This window comes from Protopterus annectens, chromosome 17.part0, assembly GCF_019279795.1.
Source record: "Protopterus annectens isolate FY-2018-M chromosome 17.part0, PAN1.0, whole genome shotgun sequence".
NCBI lineage: Eukaryota > Metazoa > Chordata > Ceratodontiformes > Protopteridae > Protopterus > Protopterus annectens.
Genome location: NC_056751.1, coordinates 757,208,582 through 757,225,259, shown reverse-complemented (window position 1 = coordinate 757,225,259; position 16,678 = coordinate 757,208,582). Strand labels below are relative to the sequence as shown.

Here is a 16,678-nt window from a genome sequence, read left to right as displayed (position 1 = left end):
CTGGAGAAGGTTTTTTGAGAGGTGGAGAAGTGAATTCTAATACCATCCTACTCGCTCTTGGTAAAAGCTTCATTAATCTTTGGCCCAAAGAGTGTGGTGCCATCAAAGGAAGCATTAAGGAAGGATGTCTTGAAGCCTTCCACAAAGTCATACAATCACATTTAGGTGTAGCGATGGATGGCTATGTTGGTACCTGCTGCTCCAGTGGTACCATCAGCTACACTGGAAAACAGATGCATGGATACATTAGTCATTGATTGTAAGGTATCCAACTGGGACTCCACTGTCTTATGAATGTTTGACAGCAGGTTACCTAAGAGAGAGTTAGTGAGTTCCTTTGTCAGGTCCTCTGGAAATGAGTCATATGAACTAGGTAGTTCAGTGCTCTAAGTGTGAAAGTCATCAAAGCATATGTCCATTTCCCAAATCTGTCCAGAGTTCTAGATTCCCTATTAGGTGGCTGGACAGCTGTACTCTTCTCAGAGAGCTCCTTTTTTAGTGGCTACCACCACAACCATGGCATCTACTTCAGGACCCTTTCTCCAGTGTGATCTGTCTTTAGGTGCAACCAAAGTTTTGCCTGGCTTCTTAGGGATTGGTTTTCAGGATCCTTCCAAGTCTGCTGAGCTAACAGGTCTATGAGTGCATCAGCAGGCATTACCACCCAGGAGGTAGAAGAGCCACCCCCAAAAGTCTCAAAGAACACAAACTTTTCGGGGGGGGGGCATACAAGTGGACCAACCCCCTCGCTGATTCATCATTTCAAAAATTTCACCAAAGGTGTTGTCCTCCAAAGAAAATCTTGGGGATCCATCCCCATCATTCAAGTCTATGCCTTCAGTGACTGATTCCAGAGAGGAATCTAAATGTCTCCTCTTACATATCTGCTTCCTTGGATTCTGCCTTGAATGGGCTTCCAGAGACAGGTCAGAATCCGACAGAGAACTCATGTAGTGTGCAGTCCCTAGGGTAAAGAAAGCTGACTGCCCCTGTCAACTAGGATGTGTGCAGTCAGACACAATATCCAAAAGAGGTTGGGATGGAGCTGCGTATATGGAAAGTACCTCTTCTCTTGGTCTAGCGAGAGCCCTTTTGAAAACCTCAAATGCTGAGGCAAAGATTGGGTATGAAGACCCTTCTGCCTCATCATAATAAGATGAAAGAAGAGCTGACCCCAACATGACCCAACCCTGATCCAAAGTCAACATTGGTACAGGGCTATCTAGTACAGAGGCATCGAGCAAGAAAGATGGCTCAGAATGTTTTGGTACTGACTTTGTGGTTCAAGTCCTGATACTGATGCTTTGGCTCTGAGACTCTTCCTGATCCAAAGGCACTGGAGTTGACAGAGTAAGAGACACATCAGAGTTCAAGTTAACAGACTGTTGGCTCTGACGTGGGTGCTCCCAGGAAACTCAGATCCATAGACCTCTGGTCTGAAGGGCAAGCTGGGATTGGAGAAATTAGTGGAAGGGTAGCTGAATCCATCCTCAGAATGTCCTGTGTGGATGGAGCCAGGAACCCCCCCTCAATGAATGATCAGATCTGGAGGATGAAGCTACTGATGGTGGCCTGGACTAGCACCTCTCTTGAAGAAAAGAATGGAGCTGAGGACTCACAGGCTTCAGGGAAAAACAAGGAGGAGGTATCTATGATTGGATCCAAGGGGAGTCAAATCCAATGGTCAAAATATTTTCACTGCCAAACTCAAAGGTTCTGGTGGAACAGGAGAATGCTTTCTAGATTTTTCTGACATCTTCTCAGACTTGTCCTTCTCTTTCTCCTTTGACTCTTCTCAGACTTGTCCTTCTCTTTCTCCTTTGACTTTTCATTCTGCCTAGATTTCTTCATGGTCTTGGCTGAGGAAACACAAGGAGTAGCAGAAGAAGTTGACGCCTGAGTTGACTGACTGAGGAATAAGACCTTTTAACACAAGTTTGTTTCTATGGCCTAAAATGGCCTAAGAACTATAAGAGGATCAAGCCTCACAGTCTGTCTCCAAGTGGGCTGCTCCGAGGCAATAAACACAAAAGGAGTGCAAGCCCTGTAGTGGAATCTTATGTCTGCATGCTGTATACTTCTTAAAGCCCTGAACTTTGTCAACTGGCAAGGTAACATGAAAGGAAATCAAAACCGTCTAACAAGAAGCAACTAGCTAACAACAGAGAAAGGATAATCCTATACTAACAAGGAAAAAGTCTACCTGTTGGGAAGTATGGAAGAATGGATATATATTATTTTTTTTTGGTACTAAACAGGAATAATATGGGAGGAAAAAAGGTAAGTATTAAACTGCCCAAAAAGGGGACCAACAAGAAAGAAGTACTTATCTAATTGCTATGAAACAGGAGGAGGGAGCCCCATTGCTGGAGTAAAAGATCCTTGGTTGATGCAGTGGAAGCTTTGAAATCTTTAGAGAGGCTACATTTGTTTGGGTTGAGCATGAGTTGTGAGTTGCAAAGCCATGTTTTAGTAGTTACTAAAGCTTTCTGAATAATTTTTTGCTGATGTATCTGGTTGTCTGAGGTGCATATGAATGTGGAGTCATCTGTGTACTATATTAAGGAAGCCTGTTGTTTGGAAGTGTGGAGAGTGTTGGTGAAAATGTTAGAGAAGAGAGGACCAAGGATAGAGCCTGTGGTACACAGGAGGTGACTGAGAGGTATGGAGAGATGGTGGACTGTCATTTTACTGACTGATATCTATTGGATAGGTAGCTTTTGAACCATAGAAGGGTGGGCTGACAGAAACCTAATGAGGATATTACAAGTAGAAGTTTGCTGTGACAAACTGTATCGAAGGCTTTAGACATGTCTAGAAATAAGGAGGAGACTAGTTTGCCATTATTTCTAGCTTTAACCATCTATAAAGGTATGAAGTGCAGTGTTAGAATGAAAGCCATGTTGTGTTGGGAACAGGAGTTCTTGCTGCATGAGATAGTTTAACAATTTTTTAAATCATTTTTTAAATATTTTGGAGAGTGGGATAAGATTGCTATAGTTTAAAAGTTAGTGACCTCTGTTGAATTTCCTCCTTTGTGTAAAGGGATAATGTATGATTTTTTCCCTTGTGAGGAAATGTGGAATTCCTGGATTAGCCTATTTATAAAGACTAAGGCAGGATAGGCAATGCTATTGGCTGCTATTTTAAGGTACTCGCTTGGAAGTCATCAGCTGAATTAGAGCATAGTTTAAGTTTAAAAGTAATTTTATTTGGGATGTGAGCACAGGTTTAAAGTTAAAAGTTGATGTGGTGATGTGACAGTGAATCCCTGGTTGGGGATACTATACTATTTATGAAAGAAGAGTTGAATTTGATTGTAGCTTGAGTGGTGAATTATTAGGAGAGAGGTTAGGACTGAGTTTTTTGCCAGGATGTAAGATTTCTTTACTGGCTGCCCAGAATTTTTTAGGGTTGTGTTTTCTACTGTTCTGAAAGTTGTTACAGTGCAGTTTTCGTCTCCGTTTACTTTTTAGCACTGTTGCAGAGTATTCTAAAATGTTCACGATATTGTGGTGTTTTAAATTTCTGTAATTCTTTCCACACTTTTTCTCTATCCTGCATTAGCATTCTCCTCTTTTTAGATAGCCAGACTGCATTATTTATTTTTAGTCCCTTCCTTCTAGGGAGTCCAAGGCTATTTAGGAAAGTTGTACTGAATTAATTTACATCATCATCTAAGGGGAGGATTTTTAGGATGTTCCACTTAATAAATGGTAAGGTAGCAATGAATATTTCTGAGTTAAACTTGGACAGATTACATGTTGTTTTATAAACATGTTGTCTGAGTGGAGATATACTGATAGAGAAACCACAGTAATACAGTGTAGGTATAGAGCTGTATAGAGCAAATTATGAGCAAATCTTTCATTGGATTAACCAGCACATCAAAAGAGTATTATATATACCGCAACACCAGCAACTGATATTACATACATACTTTTTAAATGACACAGGATCAATCTACATACAGCATATCTGACTTGAATGAAATTGATACAAATTGCAATGCACTACAAAGAGCTTTTCATTGTTGTACACAGTTTAGAACAAACAGAAATGTCATAATACGACTCATACCTGTACTGTGAAGGAAGTGGAGACCAAAGTGAGGGGAGATTTAACAATACATTCTATTACAGTGATCCTTCCACCTTCAGGTCAATTATTACAGACAGCCTCAATTTATAGTTTATAGCTGATACAGAGCAATTAACAAGGACGCACAAAGTTGATCAGGTTTTCTTTCATGTACTGAATGCAGGAACTAGGAAACAAGGGAGACTAAGTAACTGGCACATACAGGGTAATCTACTGGTCAAGAGGAAAGACAGCAGCCCACTTATTAAGAGGTGCGTAGAATGCAAGGACTACTCCTTTTGGGACAATGTTACAGCCAGACACATTCCTGCATACGGCAGTAATATATTTGACTACTTACAGTTAATACACAGCAAGGCTCTTCATGTTAGTAAATAGTGGGATTGCATGGTCTTTAGGAGTTCAAAATGTCCTCTTAGGTAAAGAAAGCTTTTATTTTATTGTATTTATTTGACATTTGTTTACTGGGGTGGTCAGACTGGGTCTACAGAATTCATTTTCAGAGGAGGCCCAGGGAGAAAAGCTCCACATACACTGCAACAAAAATACATTATAGTCCAAAAACAATTATTTATTTATTTATTTAATTTGGCATTTGTTGACCAGGATAGTCCAACTGAGCTTGTGCCCTTTTTCAGCGGAAGCCCAGGGAGAAATGCCCCACAGTACAAAATGTACAAATAAAATATTCAGCAGTAAAAACAAGTATGTAAGTAAATTATTCCAGTACAAGGTAATTAACAGGAATTAAGTAACATATACTAGGCACAAAAAATAGTATAAACAATAAAGGTTAAAATAGGTAACCAGATTGCAGTGCAAGAGAGAGATCCCAGAAACTGAGGCATTAAAAAAATAGTAGGAAAAGAGGAGGTAGACAGAATCAAAGTAGCAAAAATACAGAAAAACTCTAAGGCAGTTTAGAAGAAGAATCAAAGCAGTAAGTTGACAAGTTACAATGTGAGGTGAAATAAAGAGAGAAAGGTAGACAAAACAAAGGAGCTAAATGTCAGATTATGAGGGAATAGTTTGAAAGGGTACAGGGAGCATTATATGATGATTAAAGTAATATTCGGGAAGTTAGAAAAGAAAGGTTAAATTAAGGGAAAGGCGGACCTAGGAAGGAAGGGAGAAGGAAATGAAGGAAAAGGGGGCAAAAGGGAAGGGAAGATTTTTAGTTGGATGATTCCAGAGACATCTCCAGGGGCTGTATAGGTCATTTCTGAGAGTTGTCTTAAATTCATAAGCACGCGTAACATTTCTGAGGGCCAGGGGAAGCTTATTCCATGGTAGAGCATCACGGTAGCTGTAAAGGTTTTGACCACATGATTTCTTGTTTATAGATTTGTAAGAGACATTGATCTGAGCTTCTGAGTCAGCGATGTGGGTTATGGAAGGAAATAAGAGAGGACAAGCAGGGCAGGAGGAGGGTTTATTAAGAATAGAGTGGCTGATGAGAAGTTGAGTAAATAGGAGTTGGTTAGGGAATTCAAACCAGCTAAGTAATTTAATAGCAAGACAGTGATGTGATTGTTATCGCCTCACAGCAAGAGGTTCTCCTGTTAGATTCTCGGCTGGAGCGCCTTCTGTGTGGAGTCTGCATGTCCTCCCTGTTGTCGAGTGGCGTTTGAAAGACATGCGTGAATGGGCATGCCTTCGTTGAAGGCTGGACATCAAGCTGGCACCTCAGCACCGTAAAAATCTACTGCCAATCATTAGCGGACCGGACTTCCGCTGTGGCGACCCCTAACCGGGAAAAGCCGGAAGAAGAACAAACGACAGTGGTGTGATTTTGGTAGCATGTTAGCTGCAAATCTGGCTACTTTGTTGTAAGTGGTTTTGAGTTTAGAAAAAAAGAGAGGACTGTAGGAACTGGGGGTAAGGAACCGAGTCACATGAAGAACACTATACAAAAATAAGTTGATAGAACATAAACTAGGTTACAAAATATACTACACATCTGGACAATTCTATAGAGTTATATCATTATAGACAATTTTAGTCATTCTAACAACATATACATAGCCTATGAGTAGATAAAGTATACAAAAGTAGCATGTAGGTAATACAGTGCATGACATCGGTTGTTATAGTACATGAAAAATAAAGTGTTGGTTTCATTTAGGAAAATAATAGCAGAAGGGTTAGTGATGCAGAAATATAGAGAGAGTTAAGAAGGATAAAGGCATTACAGACCATACCTCTCAACCTCTTAGAGCAAGAAATCTGGACAAAGCCATAAACAAAAGTGTGCAAAGGCCTCAAAATAAGGACAGTTTTTAAATACTGCTCTTACAAACTTAGAAAGTCGAAAGAATTACAGGTTTTGGGTTAGCATGAATTTTCCACAGGATATGAAGTCTGAAACTCAAATGTCTGTCATTATTTTTGAATTTCAGTCTTCAATGATTTACTTGCCACAAAACCACAATTTTATGAAAATGGACCAAAAATATGAGGCCAAAATCTGGACATTCTGCAAAAATCTGTACAATCAAGAAGTATGCTACAGACTGAGCAGTAACTTAAGGATATGGTATAGAAACAGAGAAGGAGTTACAAGAGACATTAGGATGTTGTAGACTGTGAAGGAGTGAGACAACCACATAATGTTGTTTTTTCTCATGAGATAATTATAACTATGAAGCATATCTGTTGGGTGAAAACTGAAAAGACAGAGAGAGAGAGAGAGCCTTCATCATCCCTGACTGTATCATAATCCTGGCAAATAAATTTGATTGAAATATGCCTAATAAGTGACATCTTCCTTTTCTGAATCAAAGCATGAAGTTGAAGTAGGCAACCATTTATTTTTCTTTACAGAAATCTGGCCTGAAGTAGACAATTAGGTTTTGTTCTAAATGATGTAGTAGCCTTTTATACAAGACCAAAATACCCTTGTGTTATTCTTTTGAAATGTACAAAGACAAAATATCAGACAGTGGGGAGATGAACACCTTACCCTTAGACTTCTGATCTTCCAGTGAAAGAGTCTCAAACATCTGCTACATGAAAACACTAGCCTGCTTGAAAAACATTTAGCCTATCTAGTCTGAATGTCTGACCAGAACTGTAGGTAAATGAGAAAGAAACAGGACAGGTGAAGCAAAAAATTTGCCTGTAACTTCTGCTGGTTCAGAAACAATACTCAACTCAGGTACCTCAGCACTGACTCAAAGGGAGAGAGATTTTCTTGCAACAATTTAAAACTTCTTTATGTGTTGAGTTTTTGAAATCTTACCATTTTTTATGGAAACTGCCACTAAACTATTTTTTTCACAGACTCATTGCCAGGGTGCTGAGGGGAAGAAGACTGATCTTCACCTTCCAAAGTCAATGGATAAAGCTTAAATGCATCAACAGAACAGGTATGGGCCACAGTTAAAAATGAAGGCCAAAGAATACAAACGGCTTGCCCCACTGAAGACTTTTTCATCATTATCATCATCATCAACCTGCTTTTTCCTACTTTTACATGTGGTTGGGGTGTTCTGTCAACTGCACATCTCTTGATTCAACATTCCTGCCTTCTCAACAGCCATGTTTTACTGTTGCAGGTCTTCTCTCATACAATCCATCCATCTCTTGGCTGGCGTCTTCATCAGTTTCTCCCAAATCTTCCTTTCCAAATCATCTCCTGCTTTTCTGCACATGTATACAAACCATCATAATCTGTTAACATTGACCTTCTCTGCATTTGGGGCCACTTTGGCTTCTGCTATAATGTCTTCATTTTGGCATCTGTTTCACAATGTGCATCTTACTACACATCTCAGGCACTTTACTTGCACCACCTGAAGGTTCCTCAGCCTCTCTGCCTTCACTCTCCATTTTTCTCTGTCATACAAAAGCAATGATCACACCTGTATTTTGTACACATTACTTGTCACCGGGGTTGCTGTTACATATACTGAGCATGTCACCTTCTTTGTCATTCTTCTTTCACTCATTACCCAAACACTTTGTGCCAATTGGCTGCAGGCCCTCTGACTATAGCTTTCCGGTCCTCATTCAGACTTCCCTTCTCCACTACCACCCACCCAGATACATGAAGATGTTAACCTGTTCCACTATTTTCCCTTTTGCCTCAGTATCAGTATCTTTTGACTTCCTCCATTTCCTGCCATGAACTCGGTCTAATGTGTACTCAGCTTCATCCTGTGTAACTTCATGATCTTTGTCTAATCTGTACTCAGCCTCATCCTGTATAACTTCATGATCTCTGTCTAATCTGTACTCAGCTTCAGCTTCACCCTGTGTAACCTCATGATCTCCATCTAATCTGTACTCAGCTTCATCCTGTGTAACTTCATGATCTTTGTCTAATCTGCATTCAGCTTCATCCTGTATAACTTCATGATCTCTGTCTAATCTGTACTCAGCTTCATCTTCACCCTGTGTAACCTCATAATATCCATCTAATCTGTACTCAGCTTGATCCTGTTTAACATCTTCATCTCTGTCTAATCTGTACTCAGCTTCATCCTGTGTAACTTCATGATCTTTGTCTAATCTGTACTCAGCTTCATCCTGTGTAACTTCATGATCTCTGAATAATCTGTACTCAGTTTCATCCTGTGTAACTTCATGATCTCTGTCTAATCTGTACTCAGCTTCATCCTGTGTAACTTCATAATCTCTTTCTAATCTGTAGTCATCTTCATCCTGTGTAACTTCATGATCTCTGTCTAATCTGAACTCAGCTTCATCCTATGTAACTTCATGATCTCTGAATAATCTGTACTCAGTTTCATCCTGTGTAATTTCATGATCTCTGTCTAATCTGTACTCAGCTTCATCCTGTGTAACTTCATAATCTCTTTCTAATCTGTACTCAGTTTCATCCTGTGTAACTTCACAATCTCTGTCTAATCTGTACTCAGCTTCATCCTGTGTAACTTCATGATCTCTTTTTAATCTGTACTCAGCTTCATCCTGTCTAACTTGAGTTTTACATTCCATTACCCTATAATTTGCTGAAGTTCTTCCCTTCTCTACAACCACCTGTCCAGAAACTTAAAGGTGTTAACCTGTTCCATTATTTTCCCTTTTGTCTCTGTATCAGTATATTTTGACTTCCCCCATTTCCTGCCATGATCTCTGTCTAATCTGTACTCAGCTTCATCCTGTGTTACTTCATGATCTCTGTCTAATCTGCACTCAGCTTCATTCTGTGTAACTTCATGATCTCTGAATAATCTGTACTCAGCTTCATCCTGTGTAACTTCATGATCTCTGTCTAATCTGTACTCAGCTTCACACTGTGTAACTTCATGATCTCCATCTAATCTGTTTTCAGCTTCATCCTGTGTAACTTCATGATCTCCGTCTAATCTGTACTCAGCTTCATCCTGTGTAACTTCACAAGCTCTGTCTAATCTGTAGTCAACTTCATCCTGTGTAACTTCATGATCTCTGTCTAATCTGCACTCAGCTTCATCCTGTGTAATTTCATGATCTCTGAATAATCTGTACGCAGCTTCATCCTGTGTAACTTCATGATCTCTGTCTAATCTGTACTCAGCTTCATCCTGTGTAACTTCCTGATCTCTGTCTAATCTGTACTCAGCTTCATTCTGTGTAACTTCACGATCTCTGTCTAATCTGTACTCAGCTTCATCCTGTGTAACTTCATGATCTCTGTTTAATCTGTACTCAGCTTCATCCTGTCTAACTTCAGTTTTACATTCAATTACCCTATAATTTGCTGAAGGTCTTGCTCAGAGTCTGTATAGTCACATCATCTGTATGCAACATCTTTGTTGATCTGTCCCCTCTGACCTATTTACTAATGTAGTCCATCATTAGTATTAACAGTAGTGGGCTCAGAGGTGAATAATGGTGCACACCCAGTTCCACTGGGAACCTTCTGTGAGACTGTATACATTTGTACTTATGCTACTGGGTCCTTGTACATAGCCTGCACTAATTCTACCAATGTTTCAGGGACTTTAAACCATCACAGCACTGCCCAGATCAGCTGTTGTGAGACCTTGTTATATGCTTTCTCCAAGTCTAGGATGCCCATTTGGAATCTTTCCTCATATTCACATTTTTCTCTACTATCTGTCTCATTTCAAGCATCAGGTCTGTTGTACTACATCACGATCTAAATGTGGACTGCTCAACTTCCTTTAACTACTCTATATATTAATTTATCAGGTCTATATTAGAAGATCAAATGTTTAGGTGATCGAACACCTAAACATCGATCTTCTAATATCGAAAGCAAAAAACGGCGAACAGCTGATTTAACGCAGGGAAAGATTTCCCTTGGCCATTCACCAGATTTTGCCATTTCCTATACTGTAGAACGATCTCGGAGTTGGTATATTTAGTTAGGGGGGTGTGGGGGGCACAGTCCCCCATGTTGGGGGTGTGGGGGGGTGAAGCCCCCCATTTACTTGGGATGTAAAGTTTTGTTTTGTTTTAGTGGCCAAAGGACGTGTTTCCCTGGGACGTTCGCTTTTTTCAGATTTGATATTAGAAGATCGATGTTTAGGTGTTCGATCACCTAAACATTCGATCTTCTAATATTGACCCCATTTATCAATCATGATTTTCAGAACTTTCATGCATAGTGACAGGAGTTTGATACCTCCCTACCATCCACAATTGTGAAGATCCTCTTTGTTTTTGTACACTTGCACTAGTATGCTTATTCTCCATTCATCTAGAATATGCCTTTGTCTTTATACTGTTATGAGTACCCCCAGGAGCCATTTTCCCCCTCTTGCCCTACATCTTGATCAGATCTGCCATGACTTCATCTGAGTCTGCTGCTCTCCCTGACTTCATTTTCCTTAGTGCTGCTCTTACTTCTTCTAGGCATGCATTTTCTTTATGTGGATGTTTAATCTTTACTACTTTTTAGAAGACATAACAGAAACAGTATGGCTACCACAAAAAAGAAGAGGTATGAGGTGTTTTATACGCATTATAACTGTTATTAAAAATGTCACCCTCTCATCTAAAGTTTACTTATTGTGAAAAGCAGAGCAAATACAAATGTTTCATATGATGGTCTTTCTCTAAGACTCTAAGCACTGCAACCAGGTATCTTTGGGGTATATTTGAAGGCCACAAGATCCCTTGCTGGTGACTGTCTCATCACTTATGAAGTCTAAAATATAAAAAAAACTTGTCACTTGCTCTTTAGATAAAATGAAAAATGTCTTTCATTTCACCTCCCAAAGTCATACGACAGGTGAATCAGCATTCTCTAAACTGCTCACAGGTGTGCATGTAGTGTGTGAGTGAATGTGTGTTTGCATTCTGAAAAAAATCAGTGCCCTGTTCCAAATGGTTTCATTGCCTTGCAGCCACTAGTTGTTGACATAGGCTTTGGCATCCCTGTGATCCTCTAAGAAAATATAAAATGGGTTATCAGAAACTGGATTTAAGGATGAAAGAGATACAGCTAACTTGCAGAAGAAGCAGGCCAGATGTAGCCAACAAACTAACAATGTTAAATGAAGCATTAGTGCAGAAAATAACTAAAGATGGTGCATGGTGTTTCTCTCTCTCTCTCTCTTAGCTGGGTTTAAGGATCATAGAATGAGACTGCAAATACATGCCATAGGGGACGGTCAACTGTTGAAAATAAGAAGTTATGTACCTACCATAACGATCCATGTTAGTTGTCTTCTTCTCGCCTTCTTTCTTGCTGGATGGGTTCGGCCAATACTAAAGCTCGAGAGCTAATTCCACCGGCTCGAGGCTCCCCTATATCCCACAATGCTAGGCGGTAACTACTCAGATCTCGTTTGACAGCTATACCAAGCAACCCTAATCTCCATAGAATGGAGAAGGGAAACCCACCTCAAAACAACCTGCGTGAAAGGTATCGCAGACCTAAGAAAGGAGAAAAGGAGGTGGAAGAACATGTGGGAATGACGACTTCCAGAGGAAGAACACAAAGTGAATTCCTGTCGGTCTGTCCAGGCTTGGGGGAAGGAGGGTGGGACGCAAGAAAGAAGTCGAGAAGAAGACAACTAACATGGAACGTTATGGTAGGTACATAACTTCTTAATGTTAAGTTGACCATCTCGCCTTCATTCTTGCTGGATGGGACCGCATCCCTAGCACCTTATCCCGGGTGGCCTATCGGAACAGACTCTTGAGAACAGTGGAACCAAAGTTGGCACGGCTTCTGGAAACCATGTCCAATTTGTAATGTGAAATGAAGGTATGAGGAGAAGCCCACGTGGCTGCTGCACAAATGGAATCTATTGGCAGTCTATCCTGAAAAGCTACGGATGTAGCTAATGCCCTAGTTGAATGAGCTCTAGGTCTTGAGGGTAGTTTTTGATGTCTGATCTCATAGATGAAGGTAATTATAGAGGTGAGCCATCTAGAGAGGATACTTTAGTAACAGGAAGGCCCAATTTCCCTTCCGCATACGACAGAAACAATTGATCAGATTTCCTGAATTGTTTAGTCCTGTCTAAGTAATATCTAAGTTGGCGATGAACATCCAAAAAATGTAGCTTTTGTTCCGACCTGTTTGAATAGTTAGGGAAAAAGACGGGGAGATCAATAATTTGGTTTAGGTTTACTTGACAGGAAACTTTAGGTAAAAAGGATGGATTAGTACGGAGGGATACCCTATCTTTATGAAACACTAAGTAAGGAGGACGACTGCACAGAGCATGGAGTTCAGATACCCTTCTCGCTGAAGTTATAGCTACCAGAAAAAGTGTCTTCCAAGAAAGCAACTTCAGAGAACATGAAGCCGCCAGTTCGAAGGGGGGAAGGATTAAGGATGCCAGAACCAAGTTCCAATCCCATTGAGGCGGGGGATCTTTGATTGGAGGTTTGAGAAGAAATACGCCCCTTAAAAAGGCTTTACAGAGTTTGTGAGCCATGATGCTAGACTCCGAGACACCAACATGAAAATTAGATATGGCAGCCAATTGAACTCTAATGGTAGATGCAGATGATCCTAAATGAAAGAGTTCTGCTAGAAAGTCTAGAATAGACTGGATAGGTGCAGTAAAGGGATCTATGTTTTTTGATGTTGCCCAAAAAGAGAAGCGTTTCCATTTGCTACTATAAATCTTCCGGGTAGAAGATTTATGAGAGGCTATCAAGATATCTCGGACCAAGCGAGATATTGAGGGAAGCCTGGCTAAGGTTGGAATCGGAGAAACCACACTGTGAGGTTTAGAGAAAGCAGAGATTGGTGCAGCTGACCCGATTGGTGGGTTAACAGATCTGGTACTGGGTCCAGATGCCAAGGCTGCTCCAAAAGGTGACGATGAAGAAACGGAAACCATATCTGTCGAGGCCAGTAAGGGGCAATGAGGATCATTGTCACTCTCAAGGCGATGGCTTTCTGAATTAGTTGAGATATCAGTGGAAAGGGGGGAAAGGCATATAGAAGTCCCCGGGGCCAATCGTGGACTAGAGCATCTCTGGTGGGATGGCCTGGTAATGGGAAGAGAGTGAAGAAATCATGACACTTGCTGTTTTGGGGAGTAGCAAAAAGATCGCAGCAAGGCTGGCCCCATCTTAGGAATACTTCTTCTAGAATTGATTTCTTTAGAGACCACTCGTGGGGCATGAGAATTGCCCTGCTCAACTTGTCTGCAATAACGTTGGATTTCCCGGGAATGTGCGTTGCTATCAGAAAACGCTGAGAAGAGATCGCCCATTGCCAAAGTCTGAGTGCCTCTCGACATAAAGGGTATGATCTGGTTCCGCCTTGTTTGTTGATGTACCACACTACGGACATGTTGTCCGTCTGAATTGCAATAGTCCCAGTGGGAAGAGATTCGTGAAGGGCTTGCAACGCTAAAAGCACTGCTCTCATCTCTAAGATGTTTATGTGCAAGTGGCACTCGAAAGGTTGCCACGTGCCTTGGACTGTCCTGCCCTGATAATGCCCCCCCCCCACCCGATCAGGGAGGCGTCTGTTGTCAACGTGGCACCTGGGGGGGGGGAGTGAAGGGTCTTCCTCGGAGAACTTGAGGTGATGAGATCCACCAAGACAGTTGATTCTTGCATGATTGAGTTATCAATATGGTATGGGACATCAGGAGCTGTTGAAAGGACCATTGAGTAAACAGCATCCATTGGAGGATCCTCATGTGGAAGCGAGCTAAGGGGAGAAGGGGAATAGCTGCTGCCATGAGTCCTAACACCTTCAAAACTAGTCTGGCTTTGATTTTGTTGCATTGTAAGAGAAGGGAAACTTGTTTTCGAATGTCTGACACTCTCTGCTCTGTGAGTCTGGCTGAAAGATTGAGTGTGTCTAAGGTGGCGCCTATAAAGGTAATAGATTGACAAGGCGACAAGGCAGATTTTTCGAAATTTATTGAAATGCCTAAAGCTTGGCAAGATTGGATGGTGAAGTCCCTGAATAGAAGAAGCTGATGTCTGGTGGTGGCGGTAAGGAGCCAGTCGTCTAAATATGGAAACACCTGGAATCCTTGACGTCTCAAGTGAGCCGCGACCACTGCCATGCATTTGGTAAACACACGGGGGGCTGTAGTGAGACCAAAGGGCAGGGCCCTGAACTGGTAGTGACTGGCTCCCAGCCTGAAGCAGAGATATCTCCTAGAGCGTCTGTTCATCTTGATGTGGTAGTCCGCGTCCTGAAGATCTGTCGAGCACATCCAATTGTCCTGACCCAAGAAGGGTAGAATGGACTGTAGCGTGACCATCCGGAATTTTGTTTTCCTGACATACTTGTTTAAGTAGCTGAGATCCAGTATGGGTCTCCAGTCCCCTGTTTTTTTTGGTACCAAAAAGAATTTGGAGTAGATTCCAGATCCTTGCTGGTCTGCTGGGACTGATTGGATAGCTCTTTTTGATAGCAGCTTTGAAATTTCTAATGCTGCTTGTTCCCTTAGACTGGGTGGAACGTCTGGAAGGGATCTTTTGGGTTGGGATGGGATGTGAATAAAGGGAATTTTGTAACCCTCGGATATGATCGACTGTACCCATTTGTCTTGAGTAAGGGAAAGCCAGGCTTTTGGGTACAGGGATAACCTTCCCCCGACTGCCTCCGAAGGTGGACAGCCGGGCAGCCCCTCAGGGATGCTGAAGTGGTTTATCAGAGAAAATTTCTCTGCTACCCTGGTTTTGCGGACCTCCTCTGCCTCTAGGGTGGCGTCTATTATTATTCCCCCCTCTGCCTCTAGAGGGGAATCGACCTTGTGCGTCAGATGAGACTCCCTGGGATTGTTTACGGAACCACATCTTTCCTCCCCTCTGACCTTTGGGATAGGGTCTAGAAGGGCTAGAAAAACGGACTCCTACGGCAGAGAGAGTCTTACCTTCTACCTCACACCTGGTCAATGTATCCTTCACCTGTGGACCAAACAAGGATGATCCATCAAAGGAAGAATTGGTGAAGGACGCCTTGAAAGTGTCCGCAAAGTTGCACAGCCGCATCCAGGCGTGATGTCGTAAGACAACACCTGTGCCTGCGGCTCTACTCGCCCCATCCGCAGCATATGAAACAAGCCGCATGGAGGAGTTAACGATGGAATTCAGGGTTGCCAACTGGGAGTTCATTCTGTCTTGGAACCCCTCAGCTGTAGGATCCTTTATCACTTCACCCATATCCTTGAGTAAATCTCTCTGGAGACGAGTGAAGTGGCATAAGTAGTTCAGCGACCGCATTGAAAAGGTCGCTGATGAGAACATCCGCTTGCCGTACCTGTCCATGGTCCTAGATTCCTTATTAGGAGGATGGACAGGAACCGAAGGATCGGCTAACTCCTTCTTAGTGGCCGCAGCCACCACCATGGCATCAACAGGGACACCTTTGGATAAAAAATCTTTATCTCTAGGGGCAGTAATAAATTTAGATGGCCTCCTCGGGGTGGGTTCCACTGAATCAGGAGCAGTCCAGGCCTTCCTTGCCACCACTTCCATAAGGGGGTCAAAGGGAGGGGACACCCAGGAGGTAGAAGGGCGAAAGCCAAACGCCTCAAGATACACTGACTCATCATCCGAAGGGTTAAGGGCTGGCCAGTTCCCCCTCTGTTTCAGGATCTCAAGGATGTCAGCAAAGGAGACATCCTCAGAGGGGGATCGAGGGGAACGTTCAGATTCCTCTAAGTCAGTGTCAGAGGTGATAGACTCGGGGGAGTCAATGTGCTTCCTCTTGCACTGCCTCTTCCTAGGGGGATCTCCTACCAGGTCAGGAGAGGCCTCGGAAGAGGAGGAAATTCCCAATGGGGAAACTTGAGGAGTTGGCTCTCTGCGGTCTAATGCAAGGGGGTGGGTAGAAATCACCGCAGGCACTGTAGAAGGAGGGGCTGACGGAGCCGACTGTGGGGCAGACCCTGGTTCTAGCACACTCCGCATGACCTCGAAGGCACCCCTGTCAGGCAAGGCCGGAGGTCCCTGCTCCGAAGAGAGAAGGACGCCCCCCCCCGGCACCGACAGGAACGGCTCCAAAGCCGATGTCGGAGCCGAACTCACCAGCGCCGAAGCCCCGAGAGGGAGAGCGGGGTCGGACAAGGGTCCGATGCCACTCACCCCCTCGGAGCCAACAAGGGAAGTATGGCACCGAGATCCCTCCAAGGAGGAGATCGGAGCAGACGACAGAGCCGAAAGGGAA

The 16,678-nt window shown here is 42.5% G+C and overlaps 1 protein-coding gene across 6 annotated transcripts in view; it reads right to left on the bottom strand.

Annotated features, from left to right (window-relative positions):
• PLEKHA4 (pleckstrin homology domain containing A4) overlaps positions 1–16,678 on the bottom strand; it is a 2,050,101-nt gene that overhangs the window by 969,956 nt on the left and 1,063,467 nt on the right. The gene's annotated exons all lie outside the window — the stretch shown is intronic.